This window comes from Nomascus leucogenys, chromosome 11 (assembly GCF_006542625.1).
Source record: "Nomascus leucogenys isolate Asia chromosome 11, Asia_NLE_v1, whole genome shotgun sequence".
In the NCBI taxonomy this organism is placed as follows: Eukaryota; Metazoa; Chordata; class Mammalia; order Primates; family Hylobatidae; genus Nomascus; species Nomascus leucogenys.
This window is the reverse complement of record NC_044391.1, coordinates 12422202-12446458: the sequence shown is the minus strand read 5'-3', so window position 1 is coordinate 12446458 and position 24257 is coordinate 12422202.

Below are 24257 nucleotides of genomic sequence, written 5' to 3'. Positions count from 1 at the left end.
TGTATAAAGACTTGATATTTTAGATAAGGTGTCTAGGGTAGCTGGCTCTCTTTGAGTGTTATTTGACAAAGAATTATGCAAATAATTGAGGTCCAAGAAAATTACATCTAGAAGGTCCTTAAGGTAGGATCCAACAATCGTAAAACTGCAAAATATCTAGGGAGGTTTGAGTAGGGATGAGAGAGGTAGGAGATGGGGTGGGAGAAGGTTATGGGGGTTGGATTATGCAAGAAGAATCTGATTTTGTTTTAAATCATTTCCATGGCTTCTGTTATGGGACTATTGTGCTGCAAGAGCAGGTCTGCAGAGTGAAGCAGAAGAACTTCTACCATTGTAATTTTAATAATAAGTTTTGTCCATCCTCTATTGTGCTAGCAACTTTTTTTGGTAACTACAAATAAACACTTTATAAGAAACTTAATTTCGTTGCATTGAATCGATTTTATTTTTACATGGAAAAAACACTAAGAATTGGGAATAAAATTATGAGGATGACACTTAAGAAACTTAAAGTTAGTCAGGGGAAATCAACAAATAAAAAAAGTGATTACTCCATTGGAAGGACATCGTCTGACAGAAGGAACACCTAAAGTGGTTTTTAAAAAGATAGGAGGATGGTGAAAAATGTGCAAAGACTGGAAGCAAGGGAGTGTGAGTTAAGTGCAAGATGTTCAAGGAAGTTGGTATGACTGAGGCAAAAAATAGAGGGGTTTGTTTTGTTTTTTGGTTGGGGTTTAGAGTCTAGGAGTTAGAAAGCTTGGGACAGATGAGGAGCAAAGATGAACAGAGGCCAGAAGATAAAGGGCCTTAAAGCTCTACTAAGGATATTGGATATTATCTTTGGAATAATAGGAATCCCCAAGGGGTTAAACAAATTAATGCATCAGATTTGTATTTCAGAGACATCTTTGCAGTATGGAGAAGCACTTAGAGCAATTCAAGACTGGATGTAAAAAGACTAACGTGTGTTGTAATATATATGATAAATATGAAAATAAATCTATAGATTGAAGAGAGATATAAAGTTATGGATAAGACTGGACGGTTAGGAGTGGAATGAGGACACTTGAGAACAAGTTTCTGGTATTAATTTAGATTCCATCAATTTAGACTGAAAATTTGATAACCAGATTTAAATTAACTTCTGATAAACTTAAAAATAAAACTCAATGCAAATTAATAGTGCCAACAAAATGGGGCAGAAAAGTTTGAAAAACAGAATGTTACCTATATGTAAATAATAATTATAAATACATATTTTAATAATATACCTGATTATAGAACCCATGAATGTAGTTTTAAAAATGCTGCTTATTGAGACCAACTGTATTAAAATGGTAATTTAAGTTGTTTATTCATTCACATCTGCTTTCTCAATCTTCCTAGGTTAGCAAGATTTCATTGTATGTTAAATTCTATTATTATTCATAAAGTGTATGTGCAGATACCATTGTAAGAAGTATTGATGACTGTATTGTTAAATAAGTACTGGTTAATAAGCAACAAGAAGTTACCATTTGATACTCAGTTCTTAGGTGAGATAGCATAGTTCCGAGGATCTATCCAAAGCTGGTCTATCAGCTTTATATCTAGAGAGATATGAATATAAAGTAAAAATGAAGATACTTGTTTTAATAGATTATATTTAATAGATCATAATCTGAGTCATGATGTTCCATACACACGTATTAATTAGATAGGCCCATATAGGATCATTGTAAGAATTACATAAATTAATACATTTCCAACAAAAATGCGTTACATTCTAAAGCCCTAATAAAACATTATGTTTTTGTGATGGTTGGAATGGTGATTTTTACTCTGGCACTCAGATTTACTCTGGCACTTATTTCTGGCACTTAGATGTCCTCTTCCTGTGTCACTCTTACATTTGAAATTTTAAAGACATATAAAAAAGTTAGTCTTTCAGTTGCCTGTTATTAAGTATTTCTCTAAAACAAAACTATATAGATGGAAATAGCCAAAACAAAGCATGCATTAAGAGGTATTAAAGGCAACATTCATGTTTTACTTTGATGAATCCATGTGTGAGAATGAGAGTGTTTATCATGTTTAACTTACATTAATTACCTTTACATAAATATTGAATAAAGTTATGTTTTTAAGTTCAATTAACTTTTTAAAAAGAAAATAGAGAACCTTAAACTCATCAATTCACTGATATTTTATGCAAACTGTAGGGCCATTTATAGCAATAGTTTCAGATTCTTTAAAATAGACATCAGATTCTGATTACCGTAAACTGAAACACTGAGAAAACAATGCATTTCAATTATGAAATATTTGAAAACTTACATCTGTTCTTGTGAGACACATCATTGCTTTGACGTCAGTGACCTAACCACACGAACTAAATTTTTTTTAAAAGTACTCTTGATGGTATGTTTTATGATCTTCAGGGCCCCAGCCATTCCTCGGAAATGCATTTTTTTTTTGTTTTTTTTTGGTTTTTTTGATGAATGAATTTAAAGGCTGAGTGGCTATCATCAAACAATTCTTTTTGGTTTACATTGTATTATGAAAATAATATAAAAACCCTGTGTGCTTTTCTTGTTTTTCACTTCTAGAGTTTTTGGGGAACAGGTGGGTTTTTGTTACCTGGATAAATTCTTTAATGGTAATTTCTGAGATTTTGGTGCAGCCATCACCCCCCTGTGTACTTTTAAAATGAGTAAGTTGTGAAAATGTCAACTAGTTTGCTATTTAGAGGGTCCTCATAAAGTAACAAAATGATATATAACACATTTGCACAGCAAGTCCTCACTTAGAGTTGTAGATAGGTTCTTGAGAACTGCGACTTCAAGTGAAACAACATGTAACAAAACTAATTTTACCATAGGCTGGTTGACACAAACAAGAGCTTAGTTCCTACCACACATTACTGGTCATAAAAACATGATCAAATCTCTAACTAAAGACCAAAAGACTTCTAATAATAAACATTGAGATAAATGTGAGCTATACCTACCTTTAAGAAAGGTTAGTGAAAACAAGTAAGGTAATTTACTCAATTATTCTAGTTCAGGACTGTGTGTGGCCAGAGCCTGTCCTGGCAGCTCAGGGTGCAAAGTGGGAACCAGCCTTAGACAGGACACCATCCCTCAAGGGAGCACTCATGCCCACACCCACACTCACCATACTGGGATAATTGAGACACCCCAATTAACCTAACATGTACCTCTTGGGGATACGAGAGGAAACTGGAGTACCTGGAGAAAACCCACACCGACATGAGGTGACTGCAAACCACGCAAGACAGTGGCTCCCACCTGAAATTGATTTTAATTTTCTCATCAATGCTACAACAAAACAACATTGAATGAAATGACATTATTGGAGGAACTGCTGGATATTTTGCAAGAGATTAATGATAAATACCATGTTTCTCGAGAAGAATTAAGTTGTGTATGGATTGCAAAAAGAGTATTCTATATTCCTTTGAAATAATTCAAAGGTCATCTCAATTAATGGTGAATCCATTCTTTCCATTGATCAAAGCAAAACAGCTGTAGTCATTCTTGACTCTTATTTCACTCACACTCTCTATCCAATTCACAAGCGACTGTTGTTGGCTTTACTTTCAAAACATATTGAGACTTTGCCTACTTTCCATCACCTCCACAGCTATCACTTTGATCCTAGCTACCATCATCTCTAGCATATTTACTGAAAGATTCTTGCAGCTATATCTTCCACACTTGTCTCTAGGGTCTGTTCAGCTCTGGAAGCTGGAGTGATCCTGCTAAATAATTTCACTTTTGCATTTAAACCTCCCAATGGCTTCCTATTGTTCAGAGAAAATTCCAAAATTTCTACAACATCCTTTAATTTACTACATCATCTCATCGAACCTATACTCTTTGCGACCTTATTTCTCACAACTCTTGTACTTGCTTGTTTCACTTCAGCCAAATTTGCCTCTTTACTGCTTCTTAAGCAAGCTGGTTGATTAAACTCTTGCCTTAGGCTTTAGCATTTGCTCTTGCCTCTGTGTAGAACACTCTTTCCCAATATATTCATATGGTTTGCTTCATTTTCTCATTAAAAGTATTTTTGCCAATCTTACCTGCTCATATCTCCGTGAGACCTTCTCTATTTGCTGGCCTTCTGATAGAAAATGGCAGCCTCAAACAGGTAACTTAAGAAATGATTAGGCATTATTTAAAAAGTGTGGGAAGAATTAAGGAAGTACAAAAACATGGTGAAGCACGCAGAGATTAGCAACAGCTGGAACCTATTATTATCTCTAGAGTGAAAGCACAAGGGGAAAACAGCTGTTACTGAATGTACAGGGAGATGTAGTTTTGAGAGAGAAGTTACCAGATAGGAGCTTATGGCTGTAGAGAAACAGAGGCAGTAACTAACTATAATTCATCGGGGAGAGAGTGAGGGGAATAGATATCTTGATATCTCTCTCCTTTCGTCATGTGATTGCCTTCTGGGCCTCACATTGGCTGGACTCAAACAAAGGCTAAGAGTGAAGGAGTTCCACATACGCCATGGAGGAAAGCCTCTAAGAGTGGGAAAGAGAAAGTCAAAGTAAGAGTGAGAGAAAGAAAATCTCTCTTTACCATCCAGATGCTGGATGGAAAAATGGAGAATATTCTCATTGTCCATCCCTTTTCTATTTCAGAATCTATTATTTTAAAAAAATAGCTGTACTGAGATATAATTTACATGCTATAAAATCGACCATTTTAAAGCTCAATTCCCATCAACAAAGATAAGAAAAAATGATCAATCTGTACATGGAAAAGTCAGCAGCATATGTTTGCTGCCTTACCTTAGGGCCATGTCAACTCTTCTCTCTGTCGTATTATAGTCCAGGACAACCATGATTATCTTGCTGGTCCATTACAAGGACATCGTGCCATGTTATTACAATGCATCCCATAAGTTTGCTTATTTCCATATGTCACATCCAGCAGGCAAAACTCTTCTACCCTTTCCAGGTACAGGTCAACTACTTCTACTTATCTTTGTTGATGAGAATTGAAAAGAAAGTAATTTCTTGTTCAAAAGCTGTATATCAGGTATCAAGGACTGATTTGCTCCAATCATATCAAGAAGAGCAACTGAATTTAGCTTCAGCTTCTGATCATCTTTAAGAAAATCCACAGTTATTATTCATGATCTATCTCATTTTGCAATGCCTAAAGAGACCAGTTAAATAGGGACAAGAGAGGAATTGCAAATCCTGTATTTTTCAACATGTTAATGATAATGCTAATCTCTGTGATTCTCCAAGAGGTGTAGTGTTGCCTTGAATGTACTATTTTGGATAGAGAGCCAGATTTATATGGCCTTCCGTTAGAAATTTTCTATCATAGTATCTCTTTATCCATGGTGAGGTGATTACTGTGGCCAGTTTTGCCAGTTACTAAGTGTTACAATTTTTACTGTGAATGCTTGTGCTAAGTAAATAACCACAGGCTGGATCACTGGTTCCACTGTGAAACAGACTCGGGCCACGACACCATCTATCATCTTACTTTAATAAGCATCTGCTCTAATTGATGGATATTAGTGGTGTTTTGGATTTCTAAGAATTAAACTCAGTGAAAAGCCAGTATCTATTTAATCGTACAAACATCTGTCCATTCTCTCCAGTCTAGAGTTCTAACACTGGGGCATGTTGAAATATGTCTTTCTACAGGCCTAGAGGCAAGGAGAATTGGCGTAAAAGACAATTAAGAGAATCTGTAACTCCTTGTTATTGGTTATTCACAGGTTTTTTATACAAGGAGAGGCTTGTTTTCTCGGGGGATAAGGTGGGGGAAGAGGCAGTTTTCTCTTCTAGGGACTATTGAGAATGATTTGAGTTTTCTGTGGCTTTTATCTTGTCTTTCTGTGTCTGCCCAAATGTCCCCATACCATATTTTAGGGTGCTATTCCTAGTAAGCCTGTGTCCGCTCTTGGCAGAAGAGACTGAAGATGTTACATGTTTGACTGGCATTGCAAATTTTTAACCCTAGTCATTAGGCCTTGGGCTGGGTATTCAGTCGTATCTTCTCTGTGGCTAAATAAGTTAATATTTTCTAGAACTCCCTGAAAATCAGTTGACTCTCCATTCATGATTTGAGTTTTGAATTCAAGGCTTTCAGTGTGTTTCTCGTTTTTCATGTTTTTAGACTAATCAGAAAAAGCCAGCTCATCATGTGGTTTTTATAATCATCATCACCATACTGATGAAAGACTTCACTACCACAAGTTTTGCAAATGCCTTACTCTCCACCCATGCCACCACTAGTGATAATTTGAGTAAGCCTAATACCAATGCAAGCCACAAATTCACAATGTCTCATTTAATTTCAACAAAGAGAATGTTTGCATCCATTGAATAGAAGAACAATAGTTCCAAATCCAATTTAGAAGGTCTGTTTCTTGAAGGCAAATTTGGTAAAAATTAAGGTGTCAGAAGTTTCCCAGGTAGGAGATAGTTCACTAAAAGGAGCATTTAAACAGTTTAAAGTAAGTATGTACATAGGAATAAGCAGAGTAAAGGGAAGAAGTAGGTTAAAGAAAACCAGGTGCCTCCAGCTTTGTTCTTTTGGCTTAGGATTGACTTGGCAATGCGGGCTCCTTTTTGGTTCCATATGAACTTTAAAGTAGTTTTTTCCAATTCTGTGAAGAAAGTCATTGGTAGCTTGATGGGGATGGCATTGAATCTATAAATTACCTTGGGCAGTATTTCCATTTTCACGATATTGATTCTTCCAACCCATGAGCATGGAATGTTCTTCCATTTGTTTGTATCCTCTTTTATTTCATTGAGCAGTGGTTTGTAGTTCTCCTTGAAGAGGTCCTTCACATCCCTTGTAAGTTGGATTCCTAGGTATTTTATTCTCTTTGAAGCAATTGTGAATAGGAGTTCACAGCTGGAGGCATCACACTACCTGACTTCAAACTATACTACAAGGCTACAGTAACCAAAACAGCATGGTACTGGTACCACAACAGAGACATAGATCAATGGAACAGAACAGAGCCCTCAGAAATGATGCCACATATCTACAACTATCTGATCTTTGACAAATCTGACAAAAACAAGAAATGGGGAAAGGATTCCCTATTTAATAAATGGTGCTGGGAAAACTGGCTAGCCATATGTAGAAAGCTAAAACTGGATCCCTTCCTTACACCTTATACAAAAATTAATTCAAGATGGATTAAAGACTTAAATGTTAGACCTAAAACCATTAAAATCCTACAAGAAAACCTAGGCAATACCATTCAGGACATAGGCATGGGCAAGGACTTCATGTCTAAAACACCAAAAGCAATGGCAACAAAAGCCAAAATGGACAAATGGGATCTAATTAAACTAAAGAGCTTCTGCACAGCAAAAGAAACTACCATCAGAGTGAACAGGCAACCTACAGAATGGGAGAAAATTTTTGACCAAGGGGTAATATCCAGAATCTACAATGAACTCAAACAAATTTACAAGAAAAAAAACAAACAACCCCATCAAAAAGTGGGCAAAGGACATGAACAGACACTTCTCAAAAGAAGACATTTATGCAGCCAAAAAACACATGAAAAAATGCTCATCATCACTGGCCATCAGAGAAATGCAAATCAAAACCATGAGATACCGTCTCACACCAGTTAGAATGGCCATCATTAAAGAAGCAGGAAACAACAGGTACTGGAGAGGATGTGGAGAAATAGGAACACTTTTACACTGTTGGTGGGACTGTAAACTAGTTCAACCATTGTGGAAGTCAGTGTGGCCATTCCTCAGGGATCTAGAACTAGAAATACCATTTGACCCAGCCGTCCCATTACTGGGTATGTACCCAAAGGATTATAAATCATGCTGCTATAAAGACACATGCACACGTATGTTTATTGTGGCACTATTCACAATAGCAAAGACTTGGAACCAACCCAAATGTCCAACAACGATAGACTGGATTAAGAAAATGTGGCACATATACACCATGGAATACTATGCAGCCATAAAAAATGATGAGTTCATGTCTTTTGTAGGGACATAGATGAAACTGGAAAACATCATTCTCAGTAAACTATCGCAAGGACAAAAAACCAAACACCACATGTTCTCACTCATAGGTGGGAATTGAACAATGAGAACACATGGACACAGGAAGGGGAACATCACACACCGGGGACTGTTGTGGGGTGGGGGGAGGGGGGAGGGGGGAGGGACAGCATTAGGAGATATACCTAATGCTAAATGACGAGTTAATGGGTGCAGCAAAACAACATGGCACATGGATACATATGTAACAAACCTGCACATTGTGCACATGTACCCTAAAACCTAAAGTATAATAATAAAAAAAAAAAAAAAAAAGAAAACCAGGTGAGGAGAATCCTTGATGGGAAGCCCTTAAACCTCCTAGGATTGATAGGCAAGAATGGGGAACAATTAAGAGATTACATTCAAGAGGTGTGTTGATAGTATCAAAGTTGCACAACAGTATCTGTGTCTTGGACAGTGGACCATTGCCACTGCCAAACAATGACCCATCGTGGGTGGTTAGGAGAAATAAATAACCAGACCTCTCTCCCTTCTGATCTCCTGCTGGTAACTTGCATTGTCCGATTTCAACTAGGATCCACAGGACAGGAGAACCTGGTTGATAACATATATAAAGAGATGACTTTCCTGGGAACAAGATAAAACATGTCCCACATTGTTCTAAATGTCAGGGCGTTGGTTTTGATGAGATTATAAATTCGTAAGTTGCAGGCCAATGGTGTGGATTTCCTAGATATCAATAGTGCTCAACATACATTGGATATTAAATATTTAAAATTTTAACAACATGTATTCATATAATAAGTGCTACAGAGAGTCTATTTGTTAGGCTGTAACTTTTATTGAAAAAAGGGATAACAAAACATTTTAAAGATTGCATTAAAATAATACAGTAATTCTGGGTGTATTTTAGCTGTTCAGAAACTTAGTTTCTGATTTGTGGCTTATGTTCTTCCTTGCTCCGTATACTTTTTGCTTTGGCTGCATTGCTACCATTTCTGGGTGGTTCTTTGAAATATCTGTGAAAGAGCATAACTTCTCAGCATGTTTTATGGAGTGTGTTGTGTTTTTGTAGCATTGCAATTTTTTTAAGTAGCTGTTTTGCAGAATCTTTTTCTATGTACTTCAGCAGATCTGTAATCACACACAATACATTATTATTTCAGTAGGACATGAAAAACAATAACAATGTTGATCAAAAGAGCCAGAGGAAAGACACGACTACAATTCAGGAAAGCAAAAGACAAAAAAGCAGATGAACAGATAGTATTTATTATAACTGAAGGCTAAGAAATCATTGCAGCTGGAATGACCACTAGAACAGGTGGGTTTTTGAACAACACTGTTTTATTTATTTTTTTCCTGATTTATAAAAGTAACACATGTGTACGTCCATTGGAAAAACTTTGAAAAATACACATATAAGAAAAAATAAAAACAATGTCACCTGGAAAAACCTCTTTAAACATACAACCATCATACTTCAAAAAAACTATGGTATATTATTTTTTACTTTAAAGTATTTCATTAGCATTTTACTATGTATTAAAATTACTTGATCTATAATTTAAAGGCTTTAATACTATATAAATAATATGTATTTAAAGATTTTGTTTTATTATACATGATGCTCTATTCTATAGATTTGTTATTAATTTTTACTTATTTCTAATTATTTCTTGAGGATATAGTTTTTAAAATGAAGTCATGCCAAAGAATATAACATTTTGCATCTCTTCATAATCATTGCTAGTTTTCCTCCAGAAAAGTTGAGAAATCTTTAACAGAAAATTAGGAGAATGTCTATTTTTTGAATCATCATAAGCATTTACATCTCTGTTGTGGGTGGAATTGGTCCCCCAAACAGACTTGTTGAGGTCCCAACCCCAGGTATTTGTGAATGTGACCTTGTTTGGAAATAACGGTCTTTGCAGATATAATCGAGTTACTGTGAGGTCATACTGGATTAGGGCAGCCCTTCAATCCAATGCTGGACTCTTTAGAAGCTGAGGGAGCTTTGGAGACATACAGAGACACAGAGGAGACTTAGGGAATAAGGCCCTGTGAAGATGAAGGCAGAGACTGGAGTTATGCTGCTATAAATCAAGGAATGCTAATGATTGTTGGAAACCAACAGAAGCCAAAAGAGGCGAGGAAGGATTCTTCTGTAGGAGAATGATTCTACCAACATCTTAATTTTGGACTAGACTCTAGAACTGTGAGAGAGTAAATTTCTGCTGTTTGAAGCCACCCTGTTTATGATAATTTGTTACAATGGGCTTGAGAAACTAATAACAATATCCTTCTTTAAAAATCATCATTATTTAGGGATTTTAAGATGAAAGTCTTTCAGTACCAGTGAAGAGAAGCCTTTTTTCTTATGCTTGTGGCAGAAAGGAAATTATCATGCATGTCTGTTCTGACAGATTGCCTTGAAGGGTCTAATAAGGCCGTTTAGACAGACCCTTGTGTACTGGTTTTCTCATTATGACAAATGTTTTTCTTATTGTGGTTTTCTAAGTTTCATTTGTGAGGCTGCGTAAGCCTCATCTCCCAGCCCCCTGCCACTCTCCTCACTTACCTAAACAGTGCCATGTGCATGGAGTCGTATAGAAGCTTGGAGGACTTACTTCTCATATAAGACCTTCTTTGGTGGTGAGTTTTTTTTTTTTTTTTTTTTTTTTCTGTCAAAGGTATAGGGAAGAGTTCCCTATCATTCCACTGGGACACAGCTATTTTTTTTTTTTTAGACTCTTTTCTTTATTTCTCTTGAATGGACAAAACTTGCAAGTCCCAGCTTTATCTAGAAGTCTCATTTCCAACTCTATACCAAATTAAGACCCAATGCCATGTTTTCTCTTGCCATTGGCCATTAAAACTCTAGTCTCCGAGATGTAGGGTCTATATTTGGGCTCATTCCTCCTCTCAAAGCATGAAATAGTGAATTTTCCATTTTATCATTACATTCCCTCTTCATTCTGGAATGAATGAAGTTTTAAGTTTCTTTCTGGAAGCTTCAAGTCTCATTTTCTTTTTTTTACACTTCAGCTATGATGAAATATATATATATATATATATATATGTACTCACTAATAGTAGTATATATGTATAGTATATATATTGTATAACAAATAGTAGTATATATTATATATATATAATGTTCACTATTAGTGTATATATCATTTGTTCACTAGTAGTGTGTATGTGTATATGTTCACTATTTTGTTAGTGCTTTTAGCTAGTATAGCTAGTGTTTGTAGCTCAGGAAAAGATACAGTTGTTCTGTATTTTTCCAAGTGTTACTAAGTTAGATGGTGACATATTTTTCTAATTTTTTGGCTGTGGTACACCATTACATTTTTTAAACTCACTGCCTCCTCATAGAATTCACTTTCATTATTAATGGACTAATTTCTGTAGTAGTATTTTGGGAGTGTTTTGGTTGTAAACTGAGTTCCTGTATATTAGAAAAATGTCTTCATCCGATATATGAGTGGGTTTAGCTGAGTACAGAACTCTGCAGTCAAAGGTATCTTCCACGGTTTCATGGCCAAACTTACTCTGAGTTGCTCCAACTCTCTTAATGTTTCTGGCCTCTACTTTCTTTAGATCTGGAGAAACTTCATGTGCTGCCACTGTGTACCATTCTCTCTCAGGCTCTTACTTACATTCTAGGTTATCAAGTCATTGTTTAATTTTATCATCTCTCTTCAGTTTCTTAGTAATCCTAATAATTTCTGGCATTTAAGACTTTCTTTTCTTGTTTTTGAGCATAGTGTTTAAATGATTACTCACATACATAAGTACCTGCATGTACAGATGCATGTACTGTACACATATATATGGTTACAATTTATGCTATTATGACTAAGAGTTATTGGGGAGAGAGGGTACTATTGAGTGTGCTCATTTCCAATGTGAAACAAAGTTCTTTTTTTGTAATATGATATAAAACAAGTTTTTTCCTCTAAAATCTTTAAAAGAATATTAGCAACTACAGTAGAAGTTTTATTTTTATTTTTGCCTGATAAAAATTTGTACCTAGAAGAAATTCAATGAATTATGTGGCACAAAGTTGATGACTTTGGTAATGCCTAACTTATTTCTATCAACTCAGGATATGACTTCTATAGTAGTGTTAAAGGAATATAATAATTTTTTTAAATTTGCTTTTTAATTTCATGCTTTTTAATTTCATACTTTCTCTACCTAGCTTAGGACTATAGCATGTAAACTGTTATTTGACTAATAGAATCTCAAAAACTCAGCATTAATACTTTTAATATAACTATTTTAAAATCTAGTGTATCTAAATATTCATTCTCTAGTCATGTTTTGTGCATCTGCATTTTCCCATATATGCATTGTCTTGCAAAGTGCTTGTCCTTAAGGAACTTATGAAAGACAAAGAGGCGGTAAACAACAAAAAGACGAATAAGGTGCTGAAATACAAATCATAATAGATATATAAACATGTTGTTACTATAGCAAAGTGGAAAACATTTAACTCAGGCTGGAAGTATAAGTCCAATGAACTAATGCAAGTATTTATAATGTATAATCACCCAAATTCAATGATATAACACAATGAAAATTTATTTCTTGTTCACATCAATACGCTGACATGAGTTGGGCAAGTAGGGACCCAGGGGCGGAGGCTCTTCCATCCTGCTATGCTGCCGTCTTGAACATAAGATCTCCAAGATCACAGTTGAAATGGAACACAGTGAGGAAAAACACACATTGTGAAAGTCAGTGTGGCGATTCCTCAGGGATATAGAACTAGAAATACCATTTGACCCAGCCATCCCATTACTGGGTATATACCCAAAGGATTATAAATCTTGTTGCTATAAAGACACAGGCACACGTATGTTTATTGCGGCACTATTCACAATAGCAAAGACATGGAACCAACCCAAATGTCCACCAACGATAGACTGGATGAAGAAAATGTGGCACATAGACACCATGGAATACTATGCAGCCATAAAAAAGGATGAGTTCATGTCCTTTGTAGGGACATGGATGAAGCTGGAAACTATCATTCTCAGCAAACTATCACAAGGATAAAAAACCAAACACCGCATGTTCTCACTCATAGGTGGGAACTGAGCAATGAGAACACATGGACACAGGAAGGGGAGCATCACACACCAGGGTCTGTTGTGGGGTAGGGGAAGGCGGGGGAGGGACAGCATTAGGAGATATACCTAATGTAAATGACGAGTTAATGGATGCAGCACACCAACATGGCACATGTATACACAGGTAACAAACCTGCACATTGTGCACTTGTACCCTAAAACTTAAAGTATAATTAAAAAAAAAAAAAAAAGAAAAGGCCAGCATTAGTTTCTGCCACATTTCAACAGTCAGAAGCCAGTCATATGATTCCAACGTAATTTTAAGAAAGGCTGCAAATGTAGTGTTCTTGGATTTCTAGGAAGAGAAGTATATACCAGTGATGAGGCTGTTCCACACAGATGCAGTTAGGAAGCCCCCCAGGAGATGCTAGTAATAAAATGACTTTATCATTGTGTTTACAATTTCGTTATGGTTGGGATAGTAAAATCTAGTAAAGTTCCATAAGTCCACACACTGAGAAGAAAGTAAGATATTATGATGTCACAAAAGGTGTATATTTAGGAAAATAAAAACATCAAATATATCACATTTTGAATCCCGCCTTGATGGAAGAAATTATGGAAGAAACAATATTTTCTGTCAGTAATAAGGTTTATAAAACAATGAATACTCAGTATAATTTTACATCGACATTTCTTAAGGGAGCTAACAGTTACATTGCTAGAAACTATTGATGCTGTTTGTTATTCTAAAGTTTTATCATTTAGTTCTCATCTTTTATAGTTTATTTCAAATTTATTCACATCTACTTTTAATCTGAAAGCAAAGCCACTTGTCTTGCTTCATATCAAGATGTTTACATATACTTGATGTCGAAACTTTTGTGTACAGAGGTTTCTGGGGTTGAATTCTTAACACCAGAAATCCCACTAAGCCAGTGTTTTCTCCTATCTTCCTAGTAATTATTTAATAACTTACACTAGTTCCTAATAGGCACTGCAATTCTCTTGTTGATTTAAAACTACACTCAGAACCTACATCTGAATTGACAATCTAACTCCTTGGCTTGTAGGGATGAACACTGTGCTTTGTACTCTGTACTTTCACAGGCTGACTGGGGTACTATTTTTAAATGAACAGATAGCCTGATCAATACCATTGTTCCTCAGCCAATGTAATGTAATTCCATGATGATTCTAGTTGCTGAATTTGCCTCCACCAAATTGGGCTACCTTTAATACAGAAACTAGTCAAAATCAAACTGATGATGGTCCTATCTTTCTGGATCATAGACTGGTCTGTGGGCCGTCAATCTTGATCAATGAGCTACTCTAGGCCAATCTTCCAAACTGGTTTAATACACACTTCTGTGAAAACTGGTAATGTTTTTCTTAATCACTCTAGCTAAGATTTTTCTGCCTTAAGTTCACTTGTAAAGTTTATTAGCTGATATAAAACTTCATTTCTGAAACTGAGTGTCTATAAAGCTAGCAGTAATAGTGAGTACTGTAAATATAAACATGAATAAGAGTGATCCCCATTTTGAAATTATCATGATCTAATCAGCATGAGTATATAAATATACATGTAATACATTATAATTGCTACAGTGACTATTTGAATAAAGTACTAATAATCTACCAAGCAATAAAGGCAACAAAATAGTAAGTAATTTGTCAAATTAATGACTATCTGAATATCTTCCTTCATTACAAGGACTTTTGAAAGTATTTCTTTATTGGTGGCCATTATTTATTTATTTTTCTACATTTCAATGTTGCATTTAATCTCCAGCCATACTCTGAGGGCCTAAATGATCTCGCTAAAGTTTTCTACAATCTCCTAATATCTAACGCAACTCCTACTGGTAACAGAGACATCTAAATGCCCACTTTCACTGATCAAAGTTAACAGATCTCCAGAGTTAATACTCAATTAACATTGCTCAAAAGAGGGCACAGGCATGGAATTATAAATTCTGCAGTTACCAGTATGAACCATATTGGGATAATTAAACCTGGGGTCACCATGAAGATAAGTTATAGAGCAAGACTGAAATAGAATAAAAGATGAACTACTTTAAAAATGTAAAATGTGAAGTGGTTTCTAAAGAAAGTTCAGAGAAAAGGTAACTGTAAAAGAGCATTGTCCCACAAAAGTCAGTGACAGAGAGATTTTGAGATATAGGGAGTGATAAACAATGTTAGATTCCAAGAGTTAAATAAAAGTAGCTAATATTTCTTGACCACTTGCTTTTGCTTGCTCTGTTCTGATTTGAAAGCTATACTTTTTTATAACATTATTATGTGATTGAAATAAATAGGGATATATATTATTGACTAATTAGCCTCTAAGAATTTTAATGTATTTTACTCCAATATACTAAAATTTCTAGGAGAATACTATTCCAACTATTTACTATTTTCTCAGACTTCTAATAAATTCTAAACTAGAATTCAATGCATATCATTAGCAAATTAAAATAATTAACAAGGATAAAGATACTATTTATTTTCCATTAGTATCTTGGAAGCAAGCTAATTCACTCTATGAAGTCAAAATAGATATTCAAGTATAGTTGTCATTCACTTAAAAAGAACCTTCAATCTCCTGGCATTGCTGAACCCAATGGGCAGCCATGTTGCAAAGCAGACTGGGAAATAATCATTGCGAGGATCAGTCCCCTTTGATACAGAGTCAAACAAGGGAAGATGGAGAAAAGATCTGACAGCAAACAGTCAAACTCCCAGCACTATGTGAAATCATGTTTGGGATTATTTTGGGGTAGCTACAAGTGCTAACAACCCTGTCACAGAAGTGTGTAATAGTAAAAGAGAATCATACTCCTGTAGCTGGCTTTTAAAGATAAGGACAATCTTGTGTTCAGAAACTCAGGCATTCCTTAATATTCTTCAAGTTACATTCACCGTTCTCCTTTGTCTTTAGTTCAATTAAGTTAATTTTAGTAATGCTTCTATCTTTGATGCTGAGTATGTCAGAAGAAAAAAGATTAATATAAGATGGTGGTAAATGTGTTCACTACACCACTTTTTCAAAATTCTGTTTGATAAATTTTTCCTTTATTTTTATTTCTATATAGTATTTTACATATATAGAGTACATGTGATATTTTGTTGCATGCATAGACTGTACAATGATTAATTCAGGGTATTTGGGGGTATTCATCACCTTGAGTATTTATCATTTCTCTGTGTTGAAAACATTTCAAGTTCTCTCTTCCAGCTGCTTTCAAATATGTAATACATTGTTGCTAACTATAGTCACCCTACTCTGCTATCAAATATTAGAACTGGTACCTTCTATTTAACTGTATGGTTATACCCATGCACCAACCTCTCTTCATACCCCTCTCCCAACCACAAACCTTCCCAGCCTCTGGTATCTATCATTCTACTCTGCCTCCATGAGTGAATGTTTTTAGCTCTCACCGATGAACTTGTGAAATTTTCTTTCTGTGTCTGGCTTATTTCACTTAACACAGTGACCTTCAGGCCCATCCATGTTTGCTGCATATGACAAGATTTTTTTCTTTTTTACGGCCAAATAGCATTCCACTGTGTATACATACTACATTTTCTTCATCTCTTCATCCATTGATGGACACTTAGGTTGATTCCATATCTTTGCTATCGTGAATAGTGCAGCAATAAACATGTGCATGCAGGCTGGCGCAGTGGCTCACCCCCCTAATCCCAGCACTTTGGGAGGCAGAGGCAGGTGGATCACGAGGTCAGGAGATCAAGACCATCCTGGCTAACACGGTGAAACCCCATCTATGCTAAAAATACAAAAAATTAGCCGGGCGTGGTGGCAGGCGATGGTAGTCCCAGCTACTCGGGAGGCTGAGGCAGGAGAATGGCGTGAACCTGGGAGGCAGAGCTTGCAGTGAGCCGAGATTGCGCCACTGCACTCCAGCCTGGGAGACAGAGCGAGACTCCATCTCAAAAATAAATAAATAAATAAATAAACAAACAAACATGTGCATGCAGGCATCCCTCGGATATACTGATTTCTTTTCTTTTGGATAAATACCCAGTTGTGGGATTGCTAGATCACATGGTTTTTAGTTTTTTGAGAAATCTCCATACTGTTTTCCATAGTGGCTGTACTAATTTCCAGTCCTACCAACAGTGCATAAACATTCCCTATTCTCCACATCCTCCCCAAAAATAATGTTATTTGTTGTCTTTTTAATAATAGCCATTCTAACTGGGGTAAGATGATATCTCATTGTGATTTTGATTTGCATTTTCTTGATGATTAGTGATGCTTTCAGAGGAAGATTATATCATACTTTTATAATATATTTTTTATAAATTATATAAAATATATATGTTATAAATTGATATGTAAATTCTCATTCAATGAAAAATAAAATAAAATCAGTCGGGCATGGTAGCTCATGCCTGTAATCCCAGCACTTTGGGAGGCTGAGGCAGGTGGGTCACATGAGATCGGGAGTTCCAAACCAGCCTGGCCAACATAGTGAAACCCCGTCTCTACTAAAAATACAAAAATTAGCCAGGCGTGATGGCAGGAGCCGGTAGTTCCAGCTTCTCAGGAGGCTGAGGCAAGAGAATTGCTTGAACCTGGGATGCAGAGGTTGCAGTGAGCCGAGATTGCACCACTGCCCTCTAGCCTGGGCAACAGAGCAAGACTCTGTCTCATAAACAACAACAACAACAACACACACACACGCAAAAGTTAAAATCAGTAACAGACTTCAAAGGAGTTCTACAGTTTTTATAGGCATCTGCAGATTTTTGCATATCAGAAAATAGCGAATGCTGTACCTCTTACAAGTCCAGCTAGCTAACTTATTTTGGGATCAAGATGTTCTTCCTGGTGCCTCTGTCTTATCACCTTTATTATGAAGATTAGTCTCACATTATTCAAGTTTTAGCAGCATATATAATGTTTTAGACTGCCATTATTCACAGGCCAAAAATATCTTCTAATTAAGTTATTCCAATTAAATTATTCTGAACAAAAATAATACTTATTGTTACTCTGCCAATGAAAGTAACTTTATTACCTGTGGTTTCATCAAAGACTTGAAAATTTATCATCTGAAAAGCTAGCGAATGTCTGTAATCAGATTAGACCATTCCTTGCAAGATCCTGCCCACTGTTTAGCAGAGTTAATAAAATGCTGTGCTCCTGCAGGAAGCAATAAATTGCCTTTCACATAATATGTGCTTTCCACTCTGCTTTCTCTTCTCCACGGTCAACTTACCATGGCAAGTTTACCATGTTCATTATTTGTTTCTCTGCTTGGGAAGGTAAATTTAATTTCAGAAGAAGGAAGAGTATGATGCAGTTTGTTCTGGCAATCAAGCTTTTTTTTCTAATCTAGCTGTACTGGAGAGAATGAAAATCTAGAGTCCCATCTGGTCCTTGTGTCTGCTTCTCAGCTGGTTCAGAATACCCTGGGCATGCTGGCCAGAAACCTGGAGAAATAGACTCAGGAACTATCTTTTGGTGCAAATTATGTAGGGAAATGGAATTGTTAGATATGAGTTCTATATTTCTCTTCAAAGAATCAATATGTCAGTATGTTCAATTCTTTGCCTTCTACTTTTAAACTTAATTTCCTCATAAAGCAACCTTTTTCGATTACCTGCTCCACCCTGACTCATTCCAATTACCTGTTCTGCCCTGACTCATTTTCCACCCTGACTCATTCCGATTACCTGCTCTGTCATAACCATTTTTCCCACCAAACTATTCACCCTGTCATGCTCTTTAAATTAGCCAATTGGAATTAGTTTAGCCTGTGCTGTCTAACCCTAGCCAATAGGGGAACGACGCAACAGCAGGGGCCACGTGTCAGGGATAAGAACTCCTTCCCCTCCCTCGTCCAAGTGTGTGCTCACCATTGATCCATCTGTAAGGCTGCACCCTTCTATAGAAGTACATTGCCTTGCTGAGAATTAAAAAGAAAATTTTATATTCTAGTGCTATTTCTTTTGTGGCACTGAAACTTTATTTTTAACAGAATCTTTTGATTAATACAGTGGCATGTTAAATAAGCACAGCCTCCATGATCCTTTCATTTTGTCATGAGGTAGAGCACTCACAAACTCCGAGATAAATAATCAAATGTTATTTTAAACAGTTAGAGTTTATGTGTTTTTTTTCTGGCAGCAATAAAAAACTAATACAGGTGGGTGGGTGGAAGAGGAAGGGTCAGGAAACTGAGGAAGAAGCACTTAAGTAAAATCACCTTATTTCTAATGTTCTAATTCTTAAGGAAATGGGGGAATAAGGCTCACGTTTGCTCTTTTTCTGTGCTTCATAACATATATACAATATTTTATATTTTTTGGTATCTATCTCACCTTATGGGAAAACAGTTAAAAGCCCTCGCACTATTTCACTCACGGATTTGTGGCAAAAGCAAGTTATAGTAGACTGTCAATCTTTTCAAATGAAAGTTTTTCCTTTCATGAAAATGACATATATTGCACAGTGTATTTTCACAACGGACAGGTGTAAAGTTCTCTTTCAGGTTTGTTGATTCTAAGAAACTTACATTAGAAACCCTGAAAACGTGCTTCCTCATCATATTTAAGAAAAAAATTTTTAAAAGCTACAAAACGTAAAATATTTGCTTTACTTTCTGTCCTTTACATTTTTTCACTTTACACGAATTATGATATTAACAGAAAATAGATGCCTTTTAGCAACATGTTTATTAATCACTTAGTATGTGCCCAGCTTTCTGCATTTGGTGATGACCAAAACATGAAAGACTCCTGTCTGTGCCTATGTAATGGCCTGTAATTACACTGTACTGGTGAATGTACTTTAATTTATGCAATTAATTACTGTATTAGTTTTCTAGGGCTGCCATGATAAATTACCACTGAGTGGGAGGCTTGCATAACAGAATTTATTTTCTTAAAATTTTAGAGGCAAGAAGTTCAAAATTAAGGTGCCAGCCAGGCCGAATTCCCTCTAAAGGCTCTAGGGTCAATCTTTCCTTGCCTCTGGCTTCTGGAGGCCCTAGGCATTCCTTAGCTTGTGACTGCGTAACTTTAATCTCTGACTCAGATTTGGCCTCTCCTGTATTTCCCCACATACTCTCCTCTGTGTGTCTCTTACAGGGATAATTGTCACTGGACTCCAGACCCACCCACCTTAATAATACAGGATGTTCTCATCTTGAGATCTTTAGCTTAGTTACACTGGCAAAGATTGTATTTCAAATAAGATTGTATTCACTGCTTTCAGGGTTAGAATGCAGACATATCTATTAGGGGCCACCACAGATACTAATCCAGAATCAACAACGTAGAAATGATAATTATATTATCAATAGAATTACATGATGCCTTATACTACTTTGGTGTTAAAAACGCCTAAGTATTTAACAAGTGTGGATTTTTCTCCCAATATAATTTTAAATTTTTAAAGGAAATAAATGGTTCTTTGCTTTATTTTCAATTTAGTTCATAGATGTTTATGTTCTTTTGAACACTAATAAAAAATTAATCATCTATAGTCATTCTCCACCAGGGGTTGAACTATAAAACATATTCCCTGGGGAAGGGACTTACCAAATACCCATTTTGTAGATTGGGGAGGAATTCTTAATTTTATGAAAAAGACTGTTTGATATACCTATTGCCTTTATAACTCATGTGGATATCAAAAGTAAAAAATTATTCATACCTTGGAGAAATAATGAGAATTACAGTGTTAAAACTATTTTTAAAGTAACAAATCTCTAATCAATAATAATATAAAAGCCCATTTGTAATTTCGTATTGGAATATCTGTTGAGTATTCTCCTGCGTCATAGAGGTTTGTTTGTTTATTTATTTATTTATTTATTTATTTATTTATTTATTTATTTATTTTTGAGACCGAGTCTTTCTCTGTCACCCAGGCTGGAGTGAAGTTGCATAATCTTGGCTCACTGCAACCTCTGCCCTTCGGGTTCAAGCAATTCTCCTGCCTCAGCCTCCCCAGTAGCTGGGACTACAGGTGTGCACCACCATGCCCAGCTAATTTCTCACTGGTTTACAAGTCAAAACTAAATACTTACGCTAATTGTTATATGAAACTGTGCAGCAATCCTTTGGGCTACAGTGGATACCATTTGGTTAACTCAACACACACTTTAAAACCTTTTTGTCTGCTCATATAGGCTAGGGATCATTGGCTTATGCAGTCCTTGTGATGCTTCTGTTCAATTTATTTACAAAATTTCCTTAAAGTATTATTCTAAAATCTGAGTTTAAAAACATTAAGAATATATTCCATTTGTCTTACCCCTGTATTGAGAGCTGCATAAAATTAAAAAACTTACTTCACCTATTCTGAAAGTAAAACAGAGTAATAACATTTTGTCTCACATCAGTGATAAAAATGTTTTCTTTGAGATCCATACAAACTTAAATGTGTTTGTGGCATAAAAAAAAATTGGAAAAGCCAACATCCTAGGAACGTCTGTCAGTGTGTGTGTCTGTGTGTGTGTGTGTATGTGTGTGTAAGATTTGAGGGACACACAGAACTATGGATGAGAAAATGTGTTCTGCGTATTAAATCTTTCTTTTTTGCATTCATAAATAGAATGCATGGTTTTTAGATTGGTAGACATATGCTAACATTGTCTTCTTCCAAATGGGAAGCCAACATTTCTTGGACTAGTCCTCCAAACTTTGATACTTTATATCTAATGAAGACATTTGGATTCCAATTTCTTTAAAATTCACATATGACAAATAAAGGTTACATGTCTTTGTCAATTCCTCCTTCTGTCATAAGGTTATGCTTTGATTTTACGGGCTACCCCAAAGGGGCAATACTTATCAGGAGACTTGAGCACAAACAACAAAATTGAAAGACTATAATGGGTTTTAATAAATATGAAATTTTGAACTGTATGTTGAAACATCTGATGGACTTACTGTATATTTAGGATTGCTTAAATTAGCTTGTCAGCTAAATTGAAAGAGTTGTTCTGTAATTCAGAGTGCAAATCAAGAAGCATCCATGCGGAGGAGAATGACTGAGTTCAGAAGTGTGGGTCCTACACTGCATCCTTCACATCATGTCATCATGATGAATGGAATGTAACTTCACACTTATACTGCCTATATCTAGCTGAAAAGAATATGTGTTCATGTCACAACCTAAGTCTACTTCTTTTTTTCAGCCCACCATTTGAGAGTACGACAAAAGTCAAAGGTTATCGTTAATGGTGAGTAACATCCTATAATGATTACATGTGGGTTGAGAAGGGACTTTTGTATGTTTGAAAAAAGAAAATGCATCCCCAAATTATAAAACTCCAAGCACTGTTTTTTCTTGTGATCTAATATGGACATATTTTATTTTCTTTTATAAATCATTAGCATTCACTTAACACTGGAAGAAAATACTTATGAATGTTAAACTCTGCCATAAGCTAAGAATATCAAGTTGAAAAGAATAGTAGCCCTCTGTGACTTCTTGGTCCATTCTTTTCAATAAATTAAGCTGCATGCAAATAATCCTCTAAGTAGAAAAATATCATGAATTATGTCCATGAGTGTCAATACATTTAGCCTAAAAAACATGCTGTATAATATATTTATAAGAAAAACAATTGTCCATTTAAACTTTTTAACAATGGAGATGACTGCTTTTCTATAGTCTGATCCTTAGGATTAAATGATAGGTCAGGATGTTTCTCTGAGGTAAAATAGGATACGTTTTTTAAAAAATGTTCAGCTTTCATAAATTAGAAGCTTATCTCTATTGCTTTTGTTAATCACTAGGTTGAACAGCCATCATACTAGTAACACTAATAATAACATATCTCAAGTCCAATGAAGGTGGTTTTGTTTTCTTCATTTTGGGAAAGCTTAACATGCTCCAGGTTTTCCGAAATACATACACAGTACATTATGCTAGTTTAAAAATGATTCTGATTTATGACTTCTCATGTTTATACTGGATCTATATTTAATTACCAGTGTCTGGTCATCAGAAAGTCATATATTTGTAAAAGATAAAGCCAAAAATTTTAGAATAGTTTAGGACACTTGCAAGAGTAGGTCTAATTACATATCACTTACCAAAGTCACTTAAAAAGTGACGTTGAAGTACAATACCCCTTTATCATAAAAATTCTTTGGGAGTTCAACATTCCCCACCACAACAATTACTTAGCAATGAATTTCATGGAAAGTTTGCCTACATAAAGAACAATCTTATTCTGATAAAATAATGGAAACATAATAAGGGAAATTGAAAAAATTAGGCTAAAATATGATATATTTATATGTAAATGTATCTCATAAATGTATTTCAAGATCATATATATGGTACATTTATTTATGAGATGCATTTACTTATTCTGGGATGATTTTTAAACTTCCTTATATCAATTATGTGAGATATGGTTAAGTTAAATAAAGTTCAATGTTATTCATGTTTCCCCTTTGATTCCCCAAAATCCCATCTGTTACTAAGAAAGCTTTTCCACAAGGGTAGATTTGCAAAAGTTTGGAATTGTATTTGCTTTTGTAATATTCATGGTAAATTCATCATATGGTCACCGCTAGCATATTTTTATTACTCTAATATAACTTTATACTGAAATTGCTTTATTCCTTGCTATCTTATCAATATATCAATGTGCTTCACCCAACTATACAGAGTATCCTAAATCTACTAGGCCGTCATATCTTTTAGCTACAAAAAAAGTATTGTCGTCACTCATATTTCCAAAACAATTACTTCATTCATATAAAACATACTCTTTTTCCATAAAAATCCCCTTTAATTGTGTGTGGGGGGATGGGTGGGAGGTAATCACCTATTTGCTACTAGGTGGTAGCTACAGAAGCAACCATTTATTTTCCTTCCTGTGAACTTTGTGTATTTTGGCAGTCAGTGAAGCCATGGGCATACAGGTTAGGTTGCTGAGAATCAGATTTTCAAAGACTAGCAAAAATAATTAAGGCATAGAAAAAATGTATTTTATTCATTTACACTTATTAGTTATTTTAATTATGAATTTGATATAGTTTGGCTCTGTGTCCCCACCCAAATCTCATCTTGAATTGTAATCTCCATGTGTCAAGGGAGGGACCTGGTGGGAGGTGATTGGATCATGGGG